This window comes from Gorilla gorilla, chromosome 23 (genome assembly GCF_029281585.2).
Source record: "Gorilla gorilla gorilla isolate KB3781 chromosome 23, NHGRI_mGorGor1-v2.1_pri, whole genome shotgun sequence".
In the NCBI taxonomy this organism is placed as follows: Eukaryota; Metazoa; Chordata; class Mammalia; order Primates; family Hominidae; genus Gorilla; species Gorilla gorilla.
In genome coordinates, this window is record NC_086018.1 from 44,816,591 (window position 1) to 44,839,888 (window position 23,298).

The 23,298-nt window shown below is 46.9% G+C and overlaps 1 protein-coding gene across 4 annotated transcripts in view; it reads left to right on the forward strand.

The window, feature by feature from the left end:
* The window catches only part of TBC1D22A (TBC1 domain family member 22A), a 408,936-nt gene that overhangs the window by 34,760 nt on the left and 350,878 nt on the right, over positions 1 to 23,298 (forward strand). The window lies entirely within an intron of this gene.

The following is a 23,298-nucleotide window of genomic DNA, read 5'->3' on the forward strand; positions in this document are numbered from 1 at the left end:
CAGTGGTGTGATCATAGCTCACTGCAACCTGGAATTCCTGGGCTCAAGCAATCCTCCTGCCTCAGCTTCCTGAGTATGTGGGACTACAGGATTGTGCCACCATGCTCACCAGATTTTTTAAACAATTTTTTCTACAGATACGGGTCTCCCTATGTTGCCCAGGCTGGTCTTGAACTCCTAGGCTTCAGAGATCCTCCTGCCTCAGCCTCACAAAGCACTGGGCTTATAGGCGTGATCCACCACACCTGGCCCATTCTGTTTTCCTGTTGTCCCATTTGCACTCTTTATTATTGCTGCCCTTGGTGAGCCCTTCGAAGCTGGCCAGGTGGACATCCTTGTTCTTGACAGTATTCTGAAGACCGTGGCTCATGGGGGCACAGCGCTGGTGACCATCAACTCAATCTGCTGGTTTTGTACTTTCCTACCGTGGGGCTGGCAGTCATCGGAGGGTGAGAGGCTGTGAGCCCTGCAAGGGGGCAGGGGTGAGGCTGGGGCAGAGGGGCAGGCCCACAGGGCAGAGCACAGTCGCCAGCGTGACTCTTCCTGCGCGAGTTGCTTCCAGGCACACGCAGTGCCCATGTGGACTGCCGTGGCCAGGCTCTGTGGAATGCACTTGCTTTCAGTTCCTCCGGTGGAATTCCTGCTGAATCCACGTCCTTCCTTTCCGTATCTCATCTTTGTGGAGTGCCACTCTGGCTAGGTGTTTGCTAGACGCTGGAGCTCTCGGGAGGACCGGAATGTGGCCTTGGTCATGAGATTGCTTCATTGAGGGGACAAACCTGTATCACACAGTTATGGCTGGTGTCACTGTGGCACTCTGAGAGCCGGAGGTGCAACGCCTGGCTTGGCCAGGAGGTGGCGAGTGGCGCACGCGGATGGGCCGCCAGGAGCCACGCAGGAGCCATGCAGGGGCCATATAGGAGCTTGCAGCAGCCGGGCCTTCACGCTCAGGCCCAGGGCAGGGAGAGGGTTTCCGGGCAGAAGCAGCGGTTCAAAGGGCATGGCTGAAGCTGTGTTCTCGAGGCTGGGGAGGGCTCTTGGAAGGTCTCCTGGCTAGAAGGACACAGCTCTGAGTAGAGTTCTCAAAGTGGGTGGTTGTTTCTTCCTTATGTTTGTTTTTTTTGAAACAGCAACACTTGCATGTGTTATAACATGACACAGCACAGCAGGGTGTACGTGAAAATGAGGCCTGTCCCAGCCTCCACCTTCCCTTCCTTTCCACAGCTCCAGGTGTCTCCTTCCAGTGATGGCCCATGCATCTGTTGTTTTAAACGTTTCGTGTTGATGCAATTCAAACTTGCAGAACAGTTGGCATGAATAGTGCCAACAACTCCCATATGCTCTGTACCCAGAATCACCAATTGTTTACATTTGCTCATTACCATTCTGCATGTGTGTGCCTGTTTTTGTGTGTATATATACATTTTTTTCCTGAACCATTTGAGAGTCAGTTGGAGATATATCCCTTTACCTCTGAAACCTTCGCTGCATATTTCCTAAGCACAAAGACATTCCCTCAGTATCATCACAGCGCATGGGTCACAATCAGGAAATTTAACATTGATGCAGTACTATTTTAACGCTTCTATTATTTTCATCCACAGTCCATAGTCACATTCTGCCAGTTGTCCCAGTAATGTCCTTTTTCCTTAGTACAGACTCCAGTGGGGACCATGCGTTCCATTTGGATGTCACGCCTCTGTCTTCTCCACTGACCTGGAGCAGCAGCTTTGCCGGTCTCTGCATTTCGATCTTGACACTTTAGCAGAGCACAGGCCAGTGATTTTGTGGGATGTCCCTTGGTTTGTGTTTGTCTGATGTTTGCCCACAATGAGATTCTGATTGATAATTTTTGGCAGGAACATCACTGAAGGGATTTGTGTTCTTCTTGGTCATCACAGCGGGTGCACGTGGTGCTGGTGGGTCCTCGCATTGACGATGTGGACTCCGATCACTTGGTTGAGGTGGCGTCTGCCAGCTCTTTCCACTGAAGAGCTCTCCTATTTCCTTTGGTGACGAAGTGCTCTGTAGAGAGATGCTCTGGGGTCTGTGCATTTCTACGGTGTATTTCTTTCTCCCCTTGCACGGCAAGGCAGTTGTGCACCTCACTTTTTAAGGGAATGATACATTTTCCCATGGTGTATGTGGAGAACCGCCTTAGTCTTTAGAGTGCCCTGTAACATGCCATCCTATGGATGTCCCCCGACTTGACTGCACCAGCCCCTGCGATAGGGCAGACAGGTTATTCCTAACTTGCTATTATTACAAACAACTCGAGAACGTTTCTTCAGGCGCCTGAACCTCCTTCTGTGATGGTGACACAGAGCATCCCTAGCCATGGGTGAGGCGAGAAGGCAGTGTGGGGGATGGCTCTGTGATTTCGGCTAGAGCACCAGGTGTGGAAGTGTCACCCACCAAGACAGGAGATAAAGGTAGATCGTGCTTACAGGAGTCTAGTCTTGTAGTTGATGTACCCATCTTGGCCACTTCCTCTTCTAGCATGCCAGTGCCCCTTCTCTGCTGGCTCTCGTGCCTCCAGGGTGGTGTGGAGATGCAGAACCACGTTGCACCTGGGAGAGTGGGTCCTGGAGCCGGGCTGCCTGTGTGGAGAGCTGGCTCCGCGGGTTACTCGCCACGTGACCTTGAGCCAGCTTGGTGATGATCCTGCTCTCAGAGTTCTTGTTTGCGTGATAGGCATGATGAAAGCGGTGCTCATTTTGCAGTTTAAATGAGATAGTATGTATGACATGCTTAGGAGAGTGCCTAGCACATACTAAACACTCAAAGATGTTAGTTATTTTTATGGTTGTTGTTATGTTCATTTGAACTGGCCTTTTTATCTTCTCACTTGATTTTTGCGTTATTGACGTATATGGTCACTTTTGTGGTCATTGACGAGTCAAGGACTTACAGATGTTTTCCTGGTTGTGTCCTGTGGTTTCCAGCAATAGGCAGGTGGAGGAGAGACAGCTGGTGAAAGCAAGATTTGCCTGATGGGAACCCTGTGCTGGGTCAGGCTCTGAGTACCCACCTGGAGCATTCTGGAGGACTTTGTAATTGAACCAACTTTTGGAAATTAAAATCATACTTAAAAGTAAAGCTTTCAAGACTTGTAGGAAGATGGGAGTATGTAGGGCTAGATTTTAGCATGTAAAAATCAAGTATTTTGTTAGGTTGAGGGGACTGTGGGTTTTTTTCTTTCTTTATAATTCTATGTAAATATCAAATCTAAAACCAAAAAGCTAAATGCAGAGCTTTCAAAGTTAAACGATGACTGCATTTGTATTTAGTAGCAAGAGAAAACATCGCCAGTAAATTGCCTGTTTTTATAAGGCAGTTAAGATAGCTTTGGAAGACAGTGGAATGTACTTTCTTCACATTACATGAAAGACGTAAGTGGCAAATATTTGCCAATGTTGGAGAAGCAAATCACTGATGGGAGAAGTGCCTACAGAAATGAGTCTACCTGCTGAATATCATTCTGTCCAGCGGAGTGCTGTTTTTCTTTGTTTAGCTTACGCTGTGTTATGAGCCTGGGGATGAAAGTAGCAAATAGAACTTAATAGCTCATTTTACTCTTAGCATTGGCTCAATATTTACTCACACAAAGACTGCCTGCTTTGAAGCCCCGGAAAATGACACTCAAGTTGGTCACATGTATCTGGTGAATGGTAGTGCGATTTGGTAACATGTAGAACACGCAGTTTCCTGAGGACCGTCTAGGGCCTGCCTCGCAGCAGTGGGGCCTCGGAGGGCAAACTGTGTGTGGAGCTCAGCTCTGGCCCTCAAGGCTTTCGAACAGTAGGACAGAAGGCACGACGACCCGTCCGTCAAGGAGTGGGGCCAGGCCAGGGCCGTGTTCCACTTCCCCTGAGGGGTGACCATCCAGGCTAGGCTTTATGAGAGCGTGCTGATAGATGGAGGTCAGCAGGAGAGGGTGTTTTGGGGGTTGGGAGGGCATGAACAGAAGTTTGGAGCCGTACACCTTGGCAGCACTAATACGAGTAGATGCCCCCTTGGTGTCCGCGGCTCTAGGGCAGCCGTGAAGGGGCCTGGGCCCTTGGTGACAGGAGGAAGCAGGTGCGGCCTTGGAGTAGGCCCTCAGTGTGATGGCTGGCCGTGTCCTTACTCATGAAGTGGCTCAACCTACCTGTTTCGTCAGCTGTAGAGGGAGCATGAGACCTGCCCTGCAGGGTCCTCGTGAAGGTCAGTGGGAATTTATGTAAAGTCACTCATTCATCCAGGCTCTGCTGAGCACCTGCTGTGGTTGTGGGCACTGGGGAGAAATCGGCGGTGAGGCTTGCAAGGGCCCTGCCCTCAAGGAGCTGACATTCTCATGTGAGGAGACAGAGGGAGCTCGCTCAGTACCCCCGCAACCATCAGAAAGCAGGAAGCATATAGGGAGAGTCAAGGCATGTGGAGGGTAGAGGCTGGAGCTGCTCTGCAGTTGGCTGTTTCTGGGGTGAGATCTGCACGGAGTCAGGTATTTGAAGAGGGGGCATGAGCATTCTAGGGACAGGCCCAGAGGTGCAAAGGTCCTGCGGGCAATAGAGCTTCATGTGCTTGAGGGGTTGCTGAGGCTCTGGCCTGGTGGCTGAGTGGGGTGTGGGGAGAGGCCTGCAAGGCAGGCAGGGACCAGGTCCCCAGGGCTGAGAAGTCCAGGAGAAGGAGCTCTGCTTTTACTTCGAGCACAGCATGAAGCCTCTGGGAGGTTTTGAACTGGGGGAGTAAAGCGCGGTGCAGAGTATCAGAAAGCGGTTGCTATTCTGTGGAAGGAAGAGCCGATGACTGCTTCTGAGCAGAGTGTTGCCAGTGGCCGTGGACGAGGTGGAGTCCTTGGGCAGCTCTTGGGAGGGGCTGGGGGAGGGTCAGAGTAGGGTGGGAGACTAGGGGACAAGAGTGGAGGCCGTGGGCTGGGGATGTGGGTGGGGTGGGCTGTGTGAGTCGGGGGCTGATGAAATCTGGAGCTGGGTAGACTGTCGAGAAGGCAAGAGCCAGGACCCCCATAGCTTAGAGCCTGGGGTCTGCAGGGATGGGGAACAGCCGATAGACACAGAAATCAGAACACACTCCAGAGATGGCATTTCACTGGGGAGACAAAATCACGTCCTCATGAAACAGAGCCAGGGAAAGCAGTGTGTTTAAATGCTCACATGGTTACAGCCACTGGGGGCCTTTACTCTGTGCTGGGCACTGTGCTGTAGAGACTATGTTATCAGTCACCAAAAGACCCCCCTCTGCACCCCCACCCCCTTCCTGCGTGCCCCAGATTGCTGGCCTTATCGCTGGTTTACAGCTGAGGAGCTTGAGACAAGGTTAAGCAGGCGGCTGCCCTCCAGCCCCACAGTGAGGGCAGAGCCGTCTGGGAACCGGGGTCACCCCGGGCTGGGCTCCCAGCCTCCAGGTCACACGTTTCTGGTTAGTGTAGACAGTGGGCATTCTTGGTGCTGTTGGAGGCCTGAGGAAGGGTGGCAGTGTTCTCTCCTGTGGGCCTTGTTGGAGATCTCGCTTTTGTTGTGGGAGCTGGGGCCGGGCCCCCAGGAGCTGAGGCGGGGAGGGCACTTGGTTCTTGCGACCCGGCCGTCAGCGTTCAGCGTCGCCTTCTAGTGGCCAGGTGCTGTCTTTGCAGCCTGTGCTTCATGACCACAGCAGGGCACGTTGGCCTTATGGGTGGGGGGTGCTTACACTTGCGCGTGTCTGTGTGTGTTCACCGTGCTTACTGAAAGGCAGGCACAGCCTCAGAAGAGAATAACGTGAGGAACGAGGATGGAAGCTCTCGCTAACTCAGTCTTGCCCTGGCGTCTCATCAGGGAAGGGCTTTGTCAAGGAAGGCAGCCCCCTGGCCACATAGAACTGCTGAATGCAGAGGCCCGGGGCAGAGGGAACAAACTTCTGCTCACACAGCCCTTCTGTGCATGCAGTGGCCCAGCCACACCCAGATCCTTGCTGGCCCTGCTCTGTCCTCAAGTACCCTGCAGTGAATGTCACATAGTAGGTACTTGTCATTTGATGGTTCGCTGACTCTTCAGCTAGACCTTTCTTGCCTTCCTTTGGGGCTTACATGGTCCTGTGTCTCTGGTTTTACTTTGTTTCTTAGATAAATTTACTAGGTAAGTAACTGACACTACCATCCAATGGCAGCTCAGCAACAATGCGATGGCACCTCCTTGAGCCAAGGACGGGCTTTCCCAACTGTGTGACTCTGGGTTTGCGTTTTCCCCCCGTGGCTTCCCCCACATCACCGTTACTCTGCTTTCCCTCAAAGCTTGCCCCCGGCCTTGGCCCCTTTTCGCCCGTGTGTTCCCACTTAGGACAGGAGCTGTGCCTATTTCTTTTCTCTGCTCATTTTGTCACTAAAGGGTTTCTGTGATCATCATTAACGGAAATGTTATTGAAAGTTAGAGAAATGGAAAAGATAATAAAACCAACAAACCAAAATTGCCCCTGTTTCCACATGCTGTATTAACTAGAGTTGTGCTTGCTTTTTCCCTCTAATTTATTCCCTCCTAATCGGTTCTTAGCAGTCCTTCAGAGCTCACTAGCAGAAACAGCTCTCAGCAGCTGTTTTGTCTGCAGAATGACCTGGGCTTCAGGCAGGGCGTGCGAGAGCCTCAGTGAACATGCTGGCTCCCCCCTTTCACGGCATTGCCGGCATCCTTTTTTCTGGGTGACGTGTTCCCTGCTCGATGTGGTAGTTGAACTACATGTGGTGTCACTCGGCTTAAAATAACCAAATTAGATGTGATTTGGTGAAAATTAAGAATTTTATTTACTATCCATAATAGTGTTAATCTTCAGTTTAATAGGAAACCTTTCACTCTTCCTTCAGGTGATTTGTTTCTGTTGAATGGTGATTTTTAGTCTATAATATTAAAAGCAAATGCTAAAAGAGAGTTTGTAAGTCTTTGGTATGGTTTTAAAGGAGCTGCCTTAAAAACTTATCCGTTGCATGTTTGTCTTTTTTTTCTTATAATTTCTTTTGTAGGTGAGGATATTGGATACAGACTTGAGCAATTGTGCGACTGTGGTGTTTTCTCTATGTGAGGGATAGGAGAAGGAAAGTAGGGCGACTATGGCAGGATCCCCAGGGACTCATTGCTCCTCGCCCTGTACAACATTTTCTACTTGTAACTTAGCTCGTATTATGGTTTCCTCTAAGAGAGTGTGAGTTTGTGTCCATCTGCCCATTAGACTGTGGTCCTCTCTTGGGCCGTGGCTGGAGTCACTCATCCTCCTGTTCCAGTGACTGGCACATGCATGGCACATTCTCAGGAAATGCTGGCAGAGTTAATTGAGCCACCAGCGGTCAGTCTCCTCCTCTCCTACCCTGTGTTCTTCAGTGGTGAGTGGGGCATCGCTGGTTTTCCAGTTGACACAGGGTGCTTTGTATCCGGGGCTTTCCGTGAAGATGTGTTTTTGCTGTAGGTAACAGAAAAGCAGACGCAAGGACTTTTGAACAAATTCAAAAGTTAAGTTTCTCAGCAAGATGCCTGGAGGCAGGTAGCTGTTGGCACTGGTTCACTGGCTCAGTGATGTGCTCCGGATCTAAGCTCCAAGTCACTTGGCCTCTTCCTCATAGCTCTAAAGGGGCTGTCATCATCATGGGGTGATGGAAGGAGCAGTCACCAGGGCAGGCGTCTTCTTACTGGGAGAGTAGGGCTGCCTTCAGAGTCAGGCCACATGGCCACTCCTGGTGGTAGGGGGAGCTGCCAAGGATGTGTCTCCTGTGGGCTGGACATGGGCACTTTCAAACCGGGATTCTGGAAACAGAGAGGTGGGACGGGTTGGATATTGGTTAGGCAGCCAACTGTGTTTGCCATTCGCAGAGATTGATGTGTGTGTCTGTCACCCACCCCACCCCGGATTTCCGGTTCCTTAATGTCTTTCTGTCCTTCTTCTTCTTCTTCTTCTTCTTTTTTTTTTTCTTTATTTTGAGATGGAGTCTTGCTCTGTTGCCCAGACCAGAGTGCAGTGGCTTCATCTCGGCCCACTGCAGCTTCCGCCTCCCAGGTTCAAGTGATTCTCCTGCCTCAACCTCCTGAGTAGCTGGGATTACAGGCACCCACCACCACACCCGGCTAAGTTTTGTATTTTTAGTAGAGATGGGGTTTCACCATGTTGGTCAGGCTGGTCTCGAACTCCTGACCTCGTGATCCGCCCGCTTTGGCCTCCCAAAGTGCTGGGATTACAGGCGTGAGCCACTGCGCCCGGCCTCCGACCCTCTTATCACCTTTACCCCATGGCTCAGTGCCGAGCGCTGTGTGGAAAACGTAGTAGAGACCCAGATGTTTGATTGCATTGAACTGTCTACAGAGTGCTGGGTGTAGAGGGACTCAGTAAATGAACTTTGAATTCTCATAGTCAGAGACATGGCATTTAGAATGAACCCTCCTCTGCTCTGATTTTTTTTTTTTTTTTTGCCCGGAAATGGAGCTGAGACTCAAAGGGCCACAAACCATCCCATTACTCGAGTGCACAGTCCTGAAAGCTGCCGAGAAAATAATGTTTTTTTTTTAAGATGGTTTAAATTCCTTGGAGTCTATTATTTAAAAAAATGTTTGATCACAGACCATTAGAACTGACATGTAAGACTGAGCTGAAAAAAAAATCAAGCTAAAAAAGGATATAAAATGTGTCAACTTAGAAAAATGTGATAATGTACCTTTGACTTTCTAGGGGCTCTGGGTATGATGGTGAGTTGTCACCCAAGCCTGAGGACAGAGTGAAGGGAGCCTGAGGGGGCAGAGGTGAGTGTCTGTGGCTGGTGGGTCCCACCCAGGTCTGGAGTGGGGAGAATGGTGCTGATCTTCGGCCAGTCAGACCCGAGTAGCTACAATTATGGAATTGGGTTTGGTGATACGAGGAGGGGAAGTTCAGCCTCTTCACAGGGCTGGCTGAGCAAATGTGTGCAGAGCCAATAGGGCTTTGCTCCTCCCCAGGCATGGCCTGGATACTCTGGTATTATGGTATATTTTATAAGAGGATTGGCAGGTTCTGTGACCGCAGATTCTTCCTGCTCAACCGCAGATTCTACAGGTGCATCCTGTAGACACTTTACAGGCGAAGTTACAGGGAAGAGGATTTCTTTAAGAAGGAAAGTTGGAAGACAGTGGTGAGCAATTAGAATTCACCACCAGCGTGGAACGATGGGGGATCAACAGCAGCAGGATTGTTCTCCTTTTTTAGAATTCAGGGCTTCAGAGATTAGTGTTGATTGTGATGGTGATTGTGGGGGTGGGGGTGATGGTGATGGTGATGATGGTGGTGATGATAGTGGTGATGGCGATGATAACTGTGGTGATGGTGCTGGGAATGATGGTGATACCAACTCTCCTGCTTGTCGGTGTTGTGGACCCTGTCAGCCCGTGCTGAGGACTTCTGTCCTGTTTGCTCTGAGGCCCCAGTGCTGCTTTGCTTGGAGCTGTTTGGGAGGCACAGTGGGTTTGATGTTAGAAGGAAGAAGCACACGCATGCGTCTGTGTGACAAAGCCATTTGCTTGATGACACGCTGGCACTACTTGGCACTGTACCTCTGCAGCGGCAGTGACCAGTGTTTATCCAGCCCTCCCCACAGGCTAGCTCATTTGTTCGGCATTTACTCCATATGATGAGTAGGGCGGCAGGATTCCTGTGATTCCCATTTTGCAGATCAAGAAACTGAGGCTTAGAAATGGAGGAGGACCTAAGGTCAGATGCCAGCCAGCAGCAACAATCACTTGATTTAATCCAGGTTTCTTTGCATTGCACACTGCTTTGCTTACTTTAATAGGACATGAAGAGTTCGGTTTTAGAAATTTTATACAGGGCTGGGTGAAGTAGCTCATACTTGCAATCCCAGCAGTTGGGAGGCCTAGGTGGGAGGATTGCTCGAGCCCAGGAGTTGGAGGCTACAGTGAGCTGTGATCATGCCACTGCACTCCAGCCTGGGTGACAGAGCAACACCGTGTCTCTAAAAGAAAAAGCAAAAAAATAAAAAAGAAACTTGGTACAGGATTAAATCATAGATGATTAAAATAAGAAAATGGGAGGAAATTTCTAATGAACAGAAATGCAGTAAGGGGCTGGGCACGGTGGCTTATGCCTGTAATCCCAGCACTTTGGGAGGCCGAGGCGGGTGGATCACCTGAGGTCAGGAGTTTGAGACCAGCCTGGCCAACACGGCAAAACCCCGTCTTTACTAAAAATACAAAAATTAGCCGGGTGTGATGGCACACGCCTGTAATCCCAGCTACTTAGGAAGCTGAGGCAGGAGAATTGCTTGAACTCAGGAGGCAGAGGTTGCAGTGAGCCGAGATTGCGCCATTGCACTCCAGCCTGGGCAACAGAGTGAGATTCTGCTTAAAAAAAAAAAATAAAGAAATGCAGTAGGGATGGGAGGTGAAAAATAAAAAAAAATCCAGTTGCCATCACAACTGGATACAATACAGGAAGTTACACCTTAAATCAGTTGCCAAGAATAAAGCAAATCCTTGGTTTTGCATAGAGAAGTGAAGGATATCACCTTTATCCTGATGTTATTGTGTGTGGTGAAATGTTGTCAGGTAAGGCTTTGACTTTGGTGTTTAGCCAGCTTTTTTTTCTTGGGAGACAGTCTCGTTCGGTTGCCCAGGCCGGAGTGCAGTGGCACGATCTTGGCTTACTGCAAGCTCCGCCTCCTGAGTTCACGCCATTCTCTTGCCTCAGCCTCCCGGGTAGCTGGGACTACAGGCACCCGCCACCATGCCCGGCTAATTTTTTGTATTGTTAGTAGAGACGGGGTTTCACCGTGTTAGCCAGGATGGTCTCAATCTCCTGACCTGGTGATCCACCCTCCTCGGCCTCCCAAAGTGCTGGGATTACAGGCGTGAGCCACTGTGCCCGGCCTTAGCCAGCTTTTGAGGTATTCATATAAACTACTGGAGGCTTTCTCTTGAAATCCCAGACTATGTTCAAATCGGTCCTAAAGAGAAGAAGTTCAAGTTTGCTTAAAATCCTAATATAGATTATCTTAGGGTAAGAGAATCTGAAGAATAGGTTAGTGTATTAATTTGCCTGGGCTGCCAGAAGAAAATACCACAGACTGGGTGGTTTATGCAGTAGACGTTGATTTCTCCCAGTTCCAGAGGCTGGAAGTCCAGGACCAGGGTGCTGGCTGATCCAGTTTCCGGGAAGGGCTCTCCTCCCAGCTTGCAGATGCCACATTTTTGCTGAGTTGTCACATGGCATTTCTTCTGTGCATGTGTGGGGAGAGAGATCCAGAGAGAGAGAGGGAGGTGGAGAGTGAGCGTGCACAGGAGCTCTCTGGGTCTCTCCCCATAAGGACACTTATCCCGTGGCTCAGGGCCCCACCCTCATGACTTAATTTAACTCCAGTTACCTCGTTATAGGCCCTGTCTCTAGACACAGTCACGCTCTGGGAGAGGCCTTCAAGGTATGAATTTGAGGATACAGTTCAGTCTTGAATAGTTAGCATATCTTTTTCAACTCATCTTTTAACCCAAGGTAAACCCATGGATTTGTTTTAGGTTCTAGAAGTAGGAATAACCACATCCCCTGCCACCCTGACCCTTAGCATCTCGGGGGTCAGGGCAGTATGGGAAACAGGACCATGGGCTTTGGGGTGGCGCATGTCAGGTCCTGTCTGGGCTTCGACATTTACTAACACAGTGACCTGGGCAGTGTCTTCATCTGTAGAATGGGGTAATGTCAGAGGCCTCCATAGTGTTTGGGAGGCGTGATGAGGCCATCTGCGGAGTGGTTAGCAGGGAGCCCTGCCCGGCTGCTGTGTTCTTACCGTCGTTTTCCTGTGTGTCCTCCCCACCCAGATTTTCCATTGAGGCCATGAAGCTATATAGATGGCATTTGTTGTCCTTTTATTCAGGTTAATATTACATCATCCTCCTCTCCCATGCTGCTATAATCTTCATAACCATCATTTTTAATGGCTGTATAATGTTTTGAAAATGATCTTTACTTAAAATTCTTATTAAAATTGCATATCTAAGTCAAAATTTCATTTATATGCTTGATCAAAATGTAGACTTGTTTGAGAGTATTCAAAATGTGTCACATCAGCTCATGCATACAGAAGTGATGTTCCTGGGTGTTCTGGAGGAGGGAGGAATGCTCCGGGGCTCACCACTTGCAGTTTAGGAACTGGTAACATTGATTTCTACTCTATTTACCAGTGTTTCTAATTGGAAAAGCTGCATTATACAAAGTTAAAACATTTACAATGGTTCCTCAGGGCTTGTAGCCTGACAAATATATCTCCTTCGCTCCCGACCCTTCTATTTCTGTCTCCTTTCAGAAGTGTTCCACACATATTCGAGTAGATTTATATAGACGTGTGTTAATATATTTCTCACTCCACCCCATTCTTTTAAAAATACAAATGAAAACGTAATAGTGTTACGTGCCCCTTTTCTCACTCAAAAAAAAAATGTATATATATACGGAGAGCATGAGAACAGGTAAGATTTAGTATATAGGTATAATCATCTTTTATTTTATTATGAGGGTCAAAATGGCATAAAATCATCAAATTTTTAAGTAAAAATTCTGTTTTAAAAACTTGAGGTGCAATTCAAATAACAAACAATAAACTGTTTTGTGGTGAACAGTTCAGCGGCTTTTGGTACATTCACGCTGCTGCACAACCCCCACCTCAGGTATTCCTCATGCAAAAGAATAGGCAGATATTTAAGCTTTGGGAGGAGTTTTTTTTAAAACAATAATTACATAATTGGCGAGTTTTTATTCTTGGAATCAGATGAAGAGGTAGCTCTGCTTTCGACCCTTCTAGACGCCCCATGGTGATACACTCTTCCATTAAGGAACTCAGATTCCTCCTGGGAGATAGGAGACACCAAATCCGTCCTTTTGTCCTCGTGCGAGTTCTGTGGGGGCAGCTGGGCTGCTGAGAGTCTGTACCCTTACATGCAGGATGATTGAAGAGGCTGTGCTTACTTTGGGGAGCATGGCTGGCACAGGCCAGGCTGTGTGTCAGAGTCCATCACGCGGCTGTCATCCAGGACAGCCTAATAACCAAGTACCCTGGGTGCAGTGCAGCAGACTGGCCTCAGGTTCCTGTGGGCAGGGGACAGTGGGCATCGGATATTTGATGAGCTTGTTTCGGCCAGATTCAGGCACTGGATGGTGACTGGGCCACGTGGACAGCCTTTGGTGCCTGTCAGTGGCCTGGTCAGGAAGACCCATTGCATGGAGTGGTAAGGAGCTGTCAGGGACAGATTCTGGGGTGGGGTGGAACCGGAAGAGAGACACAGGTGACAAGAAAGCAAGGTTCCCATCTCTTCATTCATCCGTCAGACACGAGTAGGTGCCTGCCGTGCCAGGCCCTGTGCTGGACGGTGATGAGCACTTGAGTTGTGTGGCTTCTGAAGGCTGGCATTTGTGGGTGCATCTTGTCTCATGGGTGTGATTTCCATAGTGGGAGATGGGGCAAGCCTCTCTTAGGGAGGGACTCACTTAAGCGGAGAGTTGAGCGGAGGAGGCAGAGTGGAGTCTGAGTGGCGAGGGTGGCAGCAGCAGCAACAGTCACAAGCAACGGTCACAACAGTGTATCGAGCTGGGTGCTGAGCGCCTTGTGTGCAGTGCCCCAGCGATTCCTAGAGACTTACAGAGGCTCAGTGTCTGGCTCAGGGTCGCCCAGCTAGTGGAGCCAGCACTCGAGGCCAGGTGTGTCAGAGAGAGCCAGCATCCAGTCTGTCGCCCTGCAGGACTGATAGTTTCAGAAGAAGGCAGTGGTAGGAAAAGCCAAAAATGCAGCTGGTGTCTGTTCTTGGAAGGTCTGGCCCACCAGGTGAAGGCATTCGATTTGAGGCGCTGTGGTGCCGTGAGAAAGCCACTGGAGACGGAGAGGAGGTGCTGAGATCCCAGGCTCAGATCCTGCCTCTGCCACCCTCAGACCGTCCAGCCACTTAATCCCGCCGTAGCCTCAGTTTCCCTATCGGTAAAATCAAGGAATTGGTCCAGGTGGTTGCCAAGGTCTGGAAATCTTTGTTCTGTGTGTAGTTGGGAGTCCCAGAAGGTTTTGGGCAGGGAGTGGAATGATCAGAGCTGTGCTTTGGGGAGGTTAATCGGGCTTCTGGTGCTTTGTGATTATCCTGCTGTAGGGCTGGAAGTGACGTGGGGGTGACACTTTGAAATTCAGCAGCAGGTGAATTAGCTGTGCTCTGAGCTGTGGCTGTTTGGAACTCCCTCATGCCGTTTCTGGGTCTGGTGGCAGCTTCTGCTCCCCTGCCGCTGCCTCCTCCTGCCTGCTTGTTCCCTGGCACCAGCGCTGGCTTCTCTGCACACCCTGTGGGCACAGCAGGCACAAGGATAATGAGGCTGTTTGGGTGGGCTTGTGGTGCTGAGGAGACACGGAGCACCCATGAATCATGGGGATCACAGTAGCCCAGATGTGAGGCTGGCATTTGAAGTTTGCAGGCTCTGGGGCTCCCACGGGTTGGTCACACTGTGGGCTGCCTGGCCTCACAGCCTCGTCAGCCACTCTTCCCACCCCTTTGGGGACACTGCCCACCCCTGTGGGGACTGCCGCCTTTCTGCTGGCTGTGTGTGGCTTTGGTTTAGCTTGATGGGGGTTTTGAAATGGGTTTTTCATGAAGTTGATTGAGGAATTGGCAGAAGGCTCACTGTGTTTAGCGAAAATGGATTTTAGTTAAAGATGCAGCCAGGTAACTCAAACTTTGGGATGACTTTACTGATCCTTGTTTTATTATCATACTTGTCAAATTTAGGGACTGCTATTCAGTTGACAAGAAAATGTTTCCTAATCCTCGTAAGCTTAAATTTGCTTGTTTCGACTTAATGTTAGCGTTTATCTTTTTTGCTTTGGTTCTTTCAAGCCATTTGATGCTTCTTTTGACTCTTTCCATGCTGCAGTTGAGCTTTGTGGCGTGTACGGTCTCTTTCCTGTTATTGATAGAGTCTGTCGTGTCCGGAGCTGTCCGTGAGGTGATTTATGTGGCCGCCGCTGCCCCTTGGTCTGCTCTTTGTCTCCCAGGCGGCTCCGCAGGTCTTTCTGTATGCAGGCCACTGCATTTCATTTGCTTCTTCCTTTACTTTAATGACCTTCTAGATCAGACCATTAAATACTTCACTAAAGTACACTCTTTTCTTCCATTTATTCATGGTTATTTCCTCAATAAAGTGTATATTGAATTCGTAAGACACAGATTTCCTTGTGTGTGCCTGTTCCATCAGAAGTCATTGAAACTTTCCTGGGCTTGGGGCTTCTGTGCTTGGAAATTCTGTCCCTATTACCTAAGCCAAATATTAAAGAATAAGATCTATTTAGCAAAGTCATTTTTTGATCCTTAGTATGCAGCATTTAATTTACAGTTATTTTCAGTGAGATTTTAAATTTGCTTTGGCCAGTATGGGTGACTTCTCTGGAGAGGGAGAAATCTTATTTTTACTTTAACTTTTTATTGGCTTTTCCGTTTTCCCGGGGTAGAAGAAGAATGCTTTAATAATAGTGAAAATTATTTCTGATTATTTTATTCAATTACAATATGTAGTGAGCTCCTACCAGGCGAGGCACAGGGGACCCAAAGGCTTCCGCTCCAGTGGAGAAAGAGATCTGCCGCAGATAATTACGGTAGAACTAGGGAGGGTTAGGGCCCTTAAGGATATGTCAGAAGTTCTGTGGAAACACAGAGGAACAAGTAATGAATTCTGCTGGGGATTTGGCTGGGGGTGGGAGCAGGTGGGCCTCCAGGGGCCAGAATAGCTGCAGAGAAGTTATCCTGTCTGTGCTGGGCCCTGGAGGCTGAGCCACCTCCTCAGCCCAGGACTGGGGCAGGGGCTCCATGAAGGCAGGGGCACCTGACGGACCAGAAATGAGATCTAAAAATGCAGACAGCATTTGGGAAGGTGGCGTGGTTTGGACATCTGAATCTCTTTGTCAGACATAGGAGGCTGAGCCCTGGTGCTCCTTCCAGGAGCCTTGGTGGTGACCAGAAAGCTGTTGCTGGTTTCTGCCTTTCTGCAGCCCTTGCATAGTCAGTGCACACCCCAGCCTCTTCACCCACAGGCTGGCGTGGCAGGAGCACCAGCCTTACCTTCTTAGAGAATATTTACTTATGTTCATCTTTGCTATTCTTAAATATTATTTAAAATTACAGATGGTCAGTGTTTGAAATTTAGAAACTACTGAGAGTAATAATAAGAAAAATAATAGAACCTAATGCTATGTGCCAGGTGTGGGGTGCGGAGTCCTTGATGTGCATTTTCTTGATCATTTCTCACAGTAGTCCTGTGAAGTGGATGCTATTTTTATTCCTGTTTGACAGATGAGGAAACTGAGGCTTGAAGGGGTTAAGAAACATGCCCGACGTTCCAAGATTGTGACGTCACAGAGCCAGGGCTCAAACTTAGGAATGTCTAGAGTCCACTGGGCACAGGCTCTCCTGCCTGCTGTGCAACCTGCCAAGACCAGTCTCAGGAAGAAAGATAAAAACCCATGTAAACTACCACCCTGGATTCCCCAGGACGTTAAAAAAGCTGATCTTCTTTGTCTTTTTGGGAGGGCTGTGTGTGTGTTTTCCTTTTCACGTAGACGTGAGATTAAGCAGTGTATCTAATTATATATCTTCTTATATTTATTTTATTTTTAATTTTTTTTTTGAGATGGAGTCTCGCTCTGTTGCCCAGGCTGGAGTGCAATGACAAGATCCCGGCTCACTGCAACCTCTGCCTCCCAGGTTCAAGCAATTCTCCTGCGTCAGCTCCCGAATAGCTGGGGTTACAGGCTGCTGCCACCACACTGGCTATTTTTTTTTTTTTTGGTATTTTTAGTAGAGACAGGGTTTCACCATGTTGGTCATGCTGGTCTCGAACCCCTGACCTCAGGTGATCTACCCACCTCACCCTCCCAAGTGGTGGGATTACAGGTGTGAGCCACCATGCCCGGCCTATTTTTACTTATTTTAAATAATGTCTTTTCCCATGACACTAACTTTCTTTGAAAACATGATTGTTAATGGCTTTATAATATTCATCAAAATACATTCATTTCTTCCGTTTGCTTGTAGGTGAAACATTTCTGAAGACATTCTATTATTTGGGTGTTTAAGTTGTTTCCAGTTTTGTTTTTGATGTTGTTTTTTATTTATTGTAATTACTAATCTGTGAGACACACCCCTGACACATAACTCTTGAACACTTCCTTGTGTATTTCCGTGGCGTGAGCCCTGGGGTGAGGACTCAGTGTTAAACAGAGCTGCGCGGCGGTCGCTTGTTCACTCGTGTTGTCTTGCTTGCCCCTGCGGTTCCCTGCTGGCCCCATGCAGTTTGATAGCCGCTGTTGACTTGATTACTCTTTGCCCTTTGTTTCCTCTGTATCAGTGTTTTTGAATTGAAGTGCCCCTGGGCACAGAGTCGTTTATTTGGACCTTTGGATGTTTTCTCGCTCAGAGTACGCAATCCTACTTCCCCTGTGTTTGATTTGCCAAGATTTTTCTGCTTCAGACTTTCTAAATTCTTCAGAGGATTGGTGGGCAGTTCTAACAAGACGGTGGCCATTTCTAATTTATTCACTTGTTTGCTCACTCATGAATTCAGTCATTTGCTCATTGATTTGTTCACTCATTTACTCGGAAAATGTTTCTTAAGCATCTGCCTGGTGCTGGGCACTGACGATACAAAGATGTATTTGTGAGTGGTGCTCCCTGCCGTGTAGCAGCTCATCCATGTTGAGAGACCGGGCAAAACAGGAAAATTCCAGCTTTATGGCAAGGTGAAGGAAGGGGATGGGTGCCTGGACCTCCGTGGATGGGGCTTGTTTGGCTGGTGGAAGGATGGAAGATGGAGGGAGAGGGCCTGCGTGGAGGGGAGGCCTGCTGGTGGGTCGGGGGTGAGTGGAGATAATCGGCTGGAGCCCGTGGGGTGTGCCTGTGTGCGCCATGGGCAGGTAGGTCCCACTGCAGTCTAGGGGAGGGCTCTGGGGAACAAGAAGCAGATTGGATTTTATCCTGCAGGTGGTGTCATTTCCCTGCCTACAGTTCTTTAACAATCACACTCACACCCTTGGGATAGGGTCCGAAGCCTCTGGCCCTCTGGCTGCTGTGAGCATCCTGGGAGCCTGCCCTGGACCTCCTGCTGCGGCCGCCTGCATGCTCTCTGACGGCGGTAGCTCCTCCTCTGCCTGCGGTGCTGTCCCTGAGCCTCCCCACTGGAAGCTGTCTGTGGCCCGTGTGCCTCGTTCCCCCACACTTTGGTTTGGAGGGTATCACAGGGGCAGGATTGGGCTTGGTGCCGGGCCTGGCTCAGGGCCATGCTTGGTAATGATTTGGTAAACTGAAGAGTAAGATCTGCCTGGAGCTGTGTTTACTCTTTCCCTTATCTCAGCCAAAAACTGTCCTTTTCAAGAAATTTACTGCCTTTCTCTAAGCACTGAATGAAGTTATTCTTTCCACTAAGATTAGGTAAATTCTGTGGAGGACTTGAAGGAGAACCAGTCCCATCAGAAGTCAGCCCAAGAATAGTACCATCTCAACAGCAGTAGATTTTATTGGGGCACGTTGTGTGTGAGGCTCTTTGCTTTAGGCAGTGGAGTGAGGTGGGGAACAGTACAGGGAAGTTAGCCACGTGGTAGATGACAGGATGAGTCATGATTCTTTTTTTTTCTTTTTTGGGCTTTTCAAAGCCTTTTGATGCTTATGCATATTATCAATCCCCATGACCAAAATAAGATAGGCCACATTTCCTAACATTTGTCTACAGAGCTGCTTATTCACAGGCCACTTTAACATTTCACGGTCGTGGTGGTCTACAAGAAGCGGGTAGAGCTTGTGAAAACTGAAAACCTTATTCATGGGGTCATTCCCTCTGATGAACCTCATTCAAAGGGTCATTCCCTCTGATTCCCTCATTATCAGATCTTAACATCTGAATTCTCTCGGTGTCCTTTTCACATAGGCAGAATGCTGATGTTCGAACATTTAAAGACTTCCAGTAAAAAGAGCATCTTGTATCGCACAGCTTAGAAAATTCTTTCTAAACTCATCAAGTTGTATACATTTAAGTAGGCACATCTTTTTGTAAGTCAATCATATCTCAAGAGAGTGGCTTAAAAAATTTTTTTTCCTTTTGGTTGTACTGGAATAGCTTTCTCTGTAACTTCTACCCATTGGCTGTAATAAGTGGGGCTGCATTGGATGAGTCCAATTCCCTATTCACATTGCTGTAAGTATATGAGGATACTAGGTTGTCCTTTTTTTTTTCTTTATTCCTTCTAAAAAAAATCTGGGATACAGGTGCAGAATGTGCAGGTTTGTTACGTAGGTTACGTGTGCCATGGTGGTTTGCTGCACCTATTGACCTGTCACCTGTTGACCTGTCCTCTAAGTTCCCTCCCCTCACCCGCCCACCGACAGGTGCTGGTGTGTGTTATTCCGCTCCTGTGTCCGTGTGTTCTCATTGTTCAACTCCCAGCTATGAGTGAGAACATGCTGTGTTTGGTTTTCTGTTCCTGTATTGGTTTGCTGAGGATGATAGCTTCCAGCTTCATCCGTGTCCCTGCAAAGGACATGATCTCATTCCTTTTTATGGCTGCATAGTATTCCATGGTGTATATGTACCACATTTTCTTTATGTAGTCTATCATTGATGGGCATTTGGGTTGGTTCCATGTCTTTGCTATTGTAAATAGTGTTGCAGTAAACATATGTGTATGCATGTATCTTCATAGTAGAATGATTTATATTCCTTTGGGTATATACCCAGTAATGGGATTGCTGGGTCGGATAGTATTTCTGGTTCTAGATCCTTGGAAAATCGCCATACCGTCTTCCACAGTGGTTGAACTAATTTACATTCCCACCAGCAGTGTAAAAGTGTTCCCATTTCTCCGTAGCCTCGCCAGCATCTGTTGTTTCCTGACTTTTTAATAATCGCTATTCTGGCTGGTGTGAGATGGTGTCTCATTGTGGTTTTGATTTGCATTTATCTGATGATCAGTGATGTTGAGCTTTTTTTAACGTTTCTTGGCCGCATAAATGTCTTCTTTTGAGAAGTATCTGTTCATGTCCTTCTCCCACTTTTTGATGGGGTTGTTTTTTACTTGTAAATTTAAGTTCCTTGTAGATTCTGGATATTAGACCTTTGTCAGATGGATAGATTGCGAAAATTTTCTCCCATTCTGTAAGTTGCCTGTTCATTTTGATGATAGTTTCTTTTTCTCTGCAGAAGCTCTTTAGTTTAATTAGATCTCATTTGTCAATTTTGGCTTATGTTGCAGTTGCTTTTGGTGTTTTTATCATGAAGTCTTTGCCCATGCCTATGTCCTGAATGGTATTGCCTAGGTTTTCTTCTAGGGTTTTTATGGTTTTGGGTTTTACATGTAAGTCTTTAAGCCATCTTGAGTTAATTTTTGTTTAAGGTATAAGGAAGGGGTCCAGTTGTAGTTTTGTGCATATGGGTATCCAGTTTTCCCAGCACCATTTACTGAAGAGGAGATCCTTTCCCCATTGCTTGTTTTTGTCAGGTTTGTTGAAGATCAGATGGCTGTAAATATGTGGTGTTACTTCTGAGGTCTCTGTTCTGCTCCATTGGTCTATATGTCTGTTTTGGTACCAGTACCATGCTGTTTTGATTACTGTAGCCTTGTAGTCAGGTAGCATGATGCTTCCAGCTTTGTTCTTTTTGCTAGGATTGTCTTGGCTATATGGGGTTTGATTCCGTATGAAATTTAAAATAGTTTTTTCTAATTCTGCGAAGAATGTCAATGGTTGTTTGATGGGAATAGCATTGAATCTGTACATTACTTTGGGCAGTATGGCCATTTTTACAATGTTGATTCTTCCCATTGATGAGGATGGAATGTTTTTTCCTTTGTTTATATTCTCTTACTTCCTTGAGCAGTGGTTTGTAGTTCTCCTTGAAGAGGTCCTTCACATCCCTTGTTAGCTGTATTCCTTGGTATTTTATTCTCTTTGTAGCAATTGTGAATGTGAGTTCATTCATGATTTGACTCTCTGCTTGCCTATTGTTGGTGTAAAGGAATACTTGTGATTTTTGCACATTGATTTTGTATCCTGAGACTTTGCTGAAGTTGCTTATCAGTTCCAGAAGTTTTTGGGCTGAGCTGATGGGGTTTTCTAAATATAAAATCATGTCATCTGCAAACAGAGACAACTTGACTCCTCTCTTCCTATGTGAATACCCTTTATTTCTTTCTCTTGCCTGATTGCCCTGGCCAGAACTTCCAGTACTGTGTTGAATAGGAGTGGTGAGAGAGGGCATCCTTGTCTTGTACCAGTTTTCAGAGGGAATGCTTCCAGCTTTTGCCCATTCAATATGATATTGGCTGTGGGTTCATCATAAATAGCTCTTATTATTTTGAGATATGTTCCATCAATACCTAGTTTATTGAGAGTTTTTAACATGAAGGGATGTGATGTTGAATTTTATCAAAGGCCTTTTCTGTATCTATTGAGATAATCGTGGTTTTTTGTCATTGGTTCTGTTTATGTGATGGATTATGTTTATTGATTTGCGTATGTGGAACCAGCCTTGAATCCCAGGGATGAAGCCTACTTGATCATGGTTGATAAGCTTTTTGATGTGCTGCTGGATTCGGTTCGCCAGTATTTTATTGAGGATTTTCGCATTGATGTTCATCAGGGATATTGGCCTGAAGTTTTCTTTTTTTGTTGTGTCTCTTCCCAGTTTTGGTATCAGGATGATGCTGGTTTCATAAAATGAGTTAGGGAGGAGTCCCTCTTTTTCAATTGTTTGGAATAGTTTCAGAAGGAATGGTACCAGCTCCTCTTTGTATTTCTGGTAGAATTCAACTGTGAATTTGTCTGGTCCTGGGGTTTTTTTGGTTTGTAGGCTATTAATTACTGCCTCAATTTCAGAGCTTGTTATTGGTCTATTTAGGGATTCAGCTTCTTCCTGGTTTAGTCTAGTTAGGGTATATGCATCTAGGAATTTATCCATTTCGTCTGGATTTTCTAGTTTATTTGCATAGAGGTGTTTATAGTATTCTCTGATGGTAGTTTGTATTTCTGTGGGGTCAGTGGTGATATCTCCTTTATCATTTTTTATCGTGTCTCTTTGATTCTTCTCTCCCTTTTTCTTTATTAGTCCAGCTAGCCGTCTATTTTGTTAATTTTTTCAATAACCCAGCTCCTGGATTTGTTGATTTTTTGGAGGGTTTTTTGTGTCTCAGTCTCCTTCAGTTCTTCTCTGATCTTAGTTATTTTTTGTCTTCTGCTAGCTTTTGGATTAGTTTGCTCTTGCCTCTTCTAGCTCTTTTAATTGTGATGTTAGGGCGTCGATTTGAGATCTTTCTGGCTTTCTAATGTGGGCATTTAGTGCTATAAATTTCCTTCTTAACACTGCTTTAGCTGTGTCCCAGAGATGCTGGTACATTGTCTCTTTGTTCTCACTGGTTTCAAAGAACTTTTTGATTTCTGCCTTAATTTCATTATTTACCCAGGAGTCATTCAGGAGCAAGTTATTCAATTTCCATGAAATTATGTGATTTTGAGTGATTTCTTAATCCTGAATTCTAATTTGATTGCACTGTGGTCTGAGAGACTGCTATGATTTCAGTTCTTTTGCATTTGCTGAGGAGTGTTTTACTTCCAATTATGTGGTCGATTTTAGAATAAGCGCCATGTGGCACTGAGAAGAATGTATATTCTGTTGATTTGGAGTTGAGAGTTCCGTAGACATCTATGAGGTCCACTTGGTCCAGAGCTGAGTTCAAGTCCTGAATGTCCTTGTTAATTTTCTGTCTTGTTGATCTAATACTGATAGCGGGGTGTTAAAGTCTCCCACTGTTATTGTGTGGTAGTCTAAGTCTCTTTGTAGGTCTCTAAGAACTTGCTTTATGAATCTTGGTGCTCCTGTATTGGTTGCTTATATATTCAGAATAGTTAGCTCTTGTTGAATTGTTCCCTTTACCATTATGTAATGCCCTTCTTTGTCTTTTTTGATCTTTGTTGGTTTAAAGTCTGTTTTATCAGAGACGAGGATTGCAACCCCTGCTTTTTTTTTTTTTTTTTGCTTTCCATCTGCTTGGTATATTTTCCTGCATCCCTTTATTTTGACTGTGTGTGTCTTTGTGTGTAAGATGGGTCTCTTGAATACAGCACACTGATGGGTCTTTACTCCTTATCCAATTTGCCAGTCTGTGTCTTTTAATTGGGGGCATTTAGCCCATTTACATATAAAGTTAGTATTGTTATGTGTGAATTTGGTCCTGTCATCATGATGCTATCTGGTTATTTTGCACACTAGTTGATGCAGTTTCTTCATAGTGTCATTGGTCTTTATATTTTG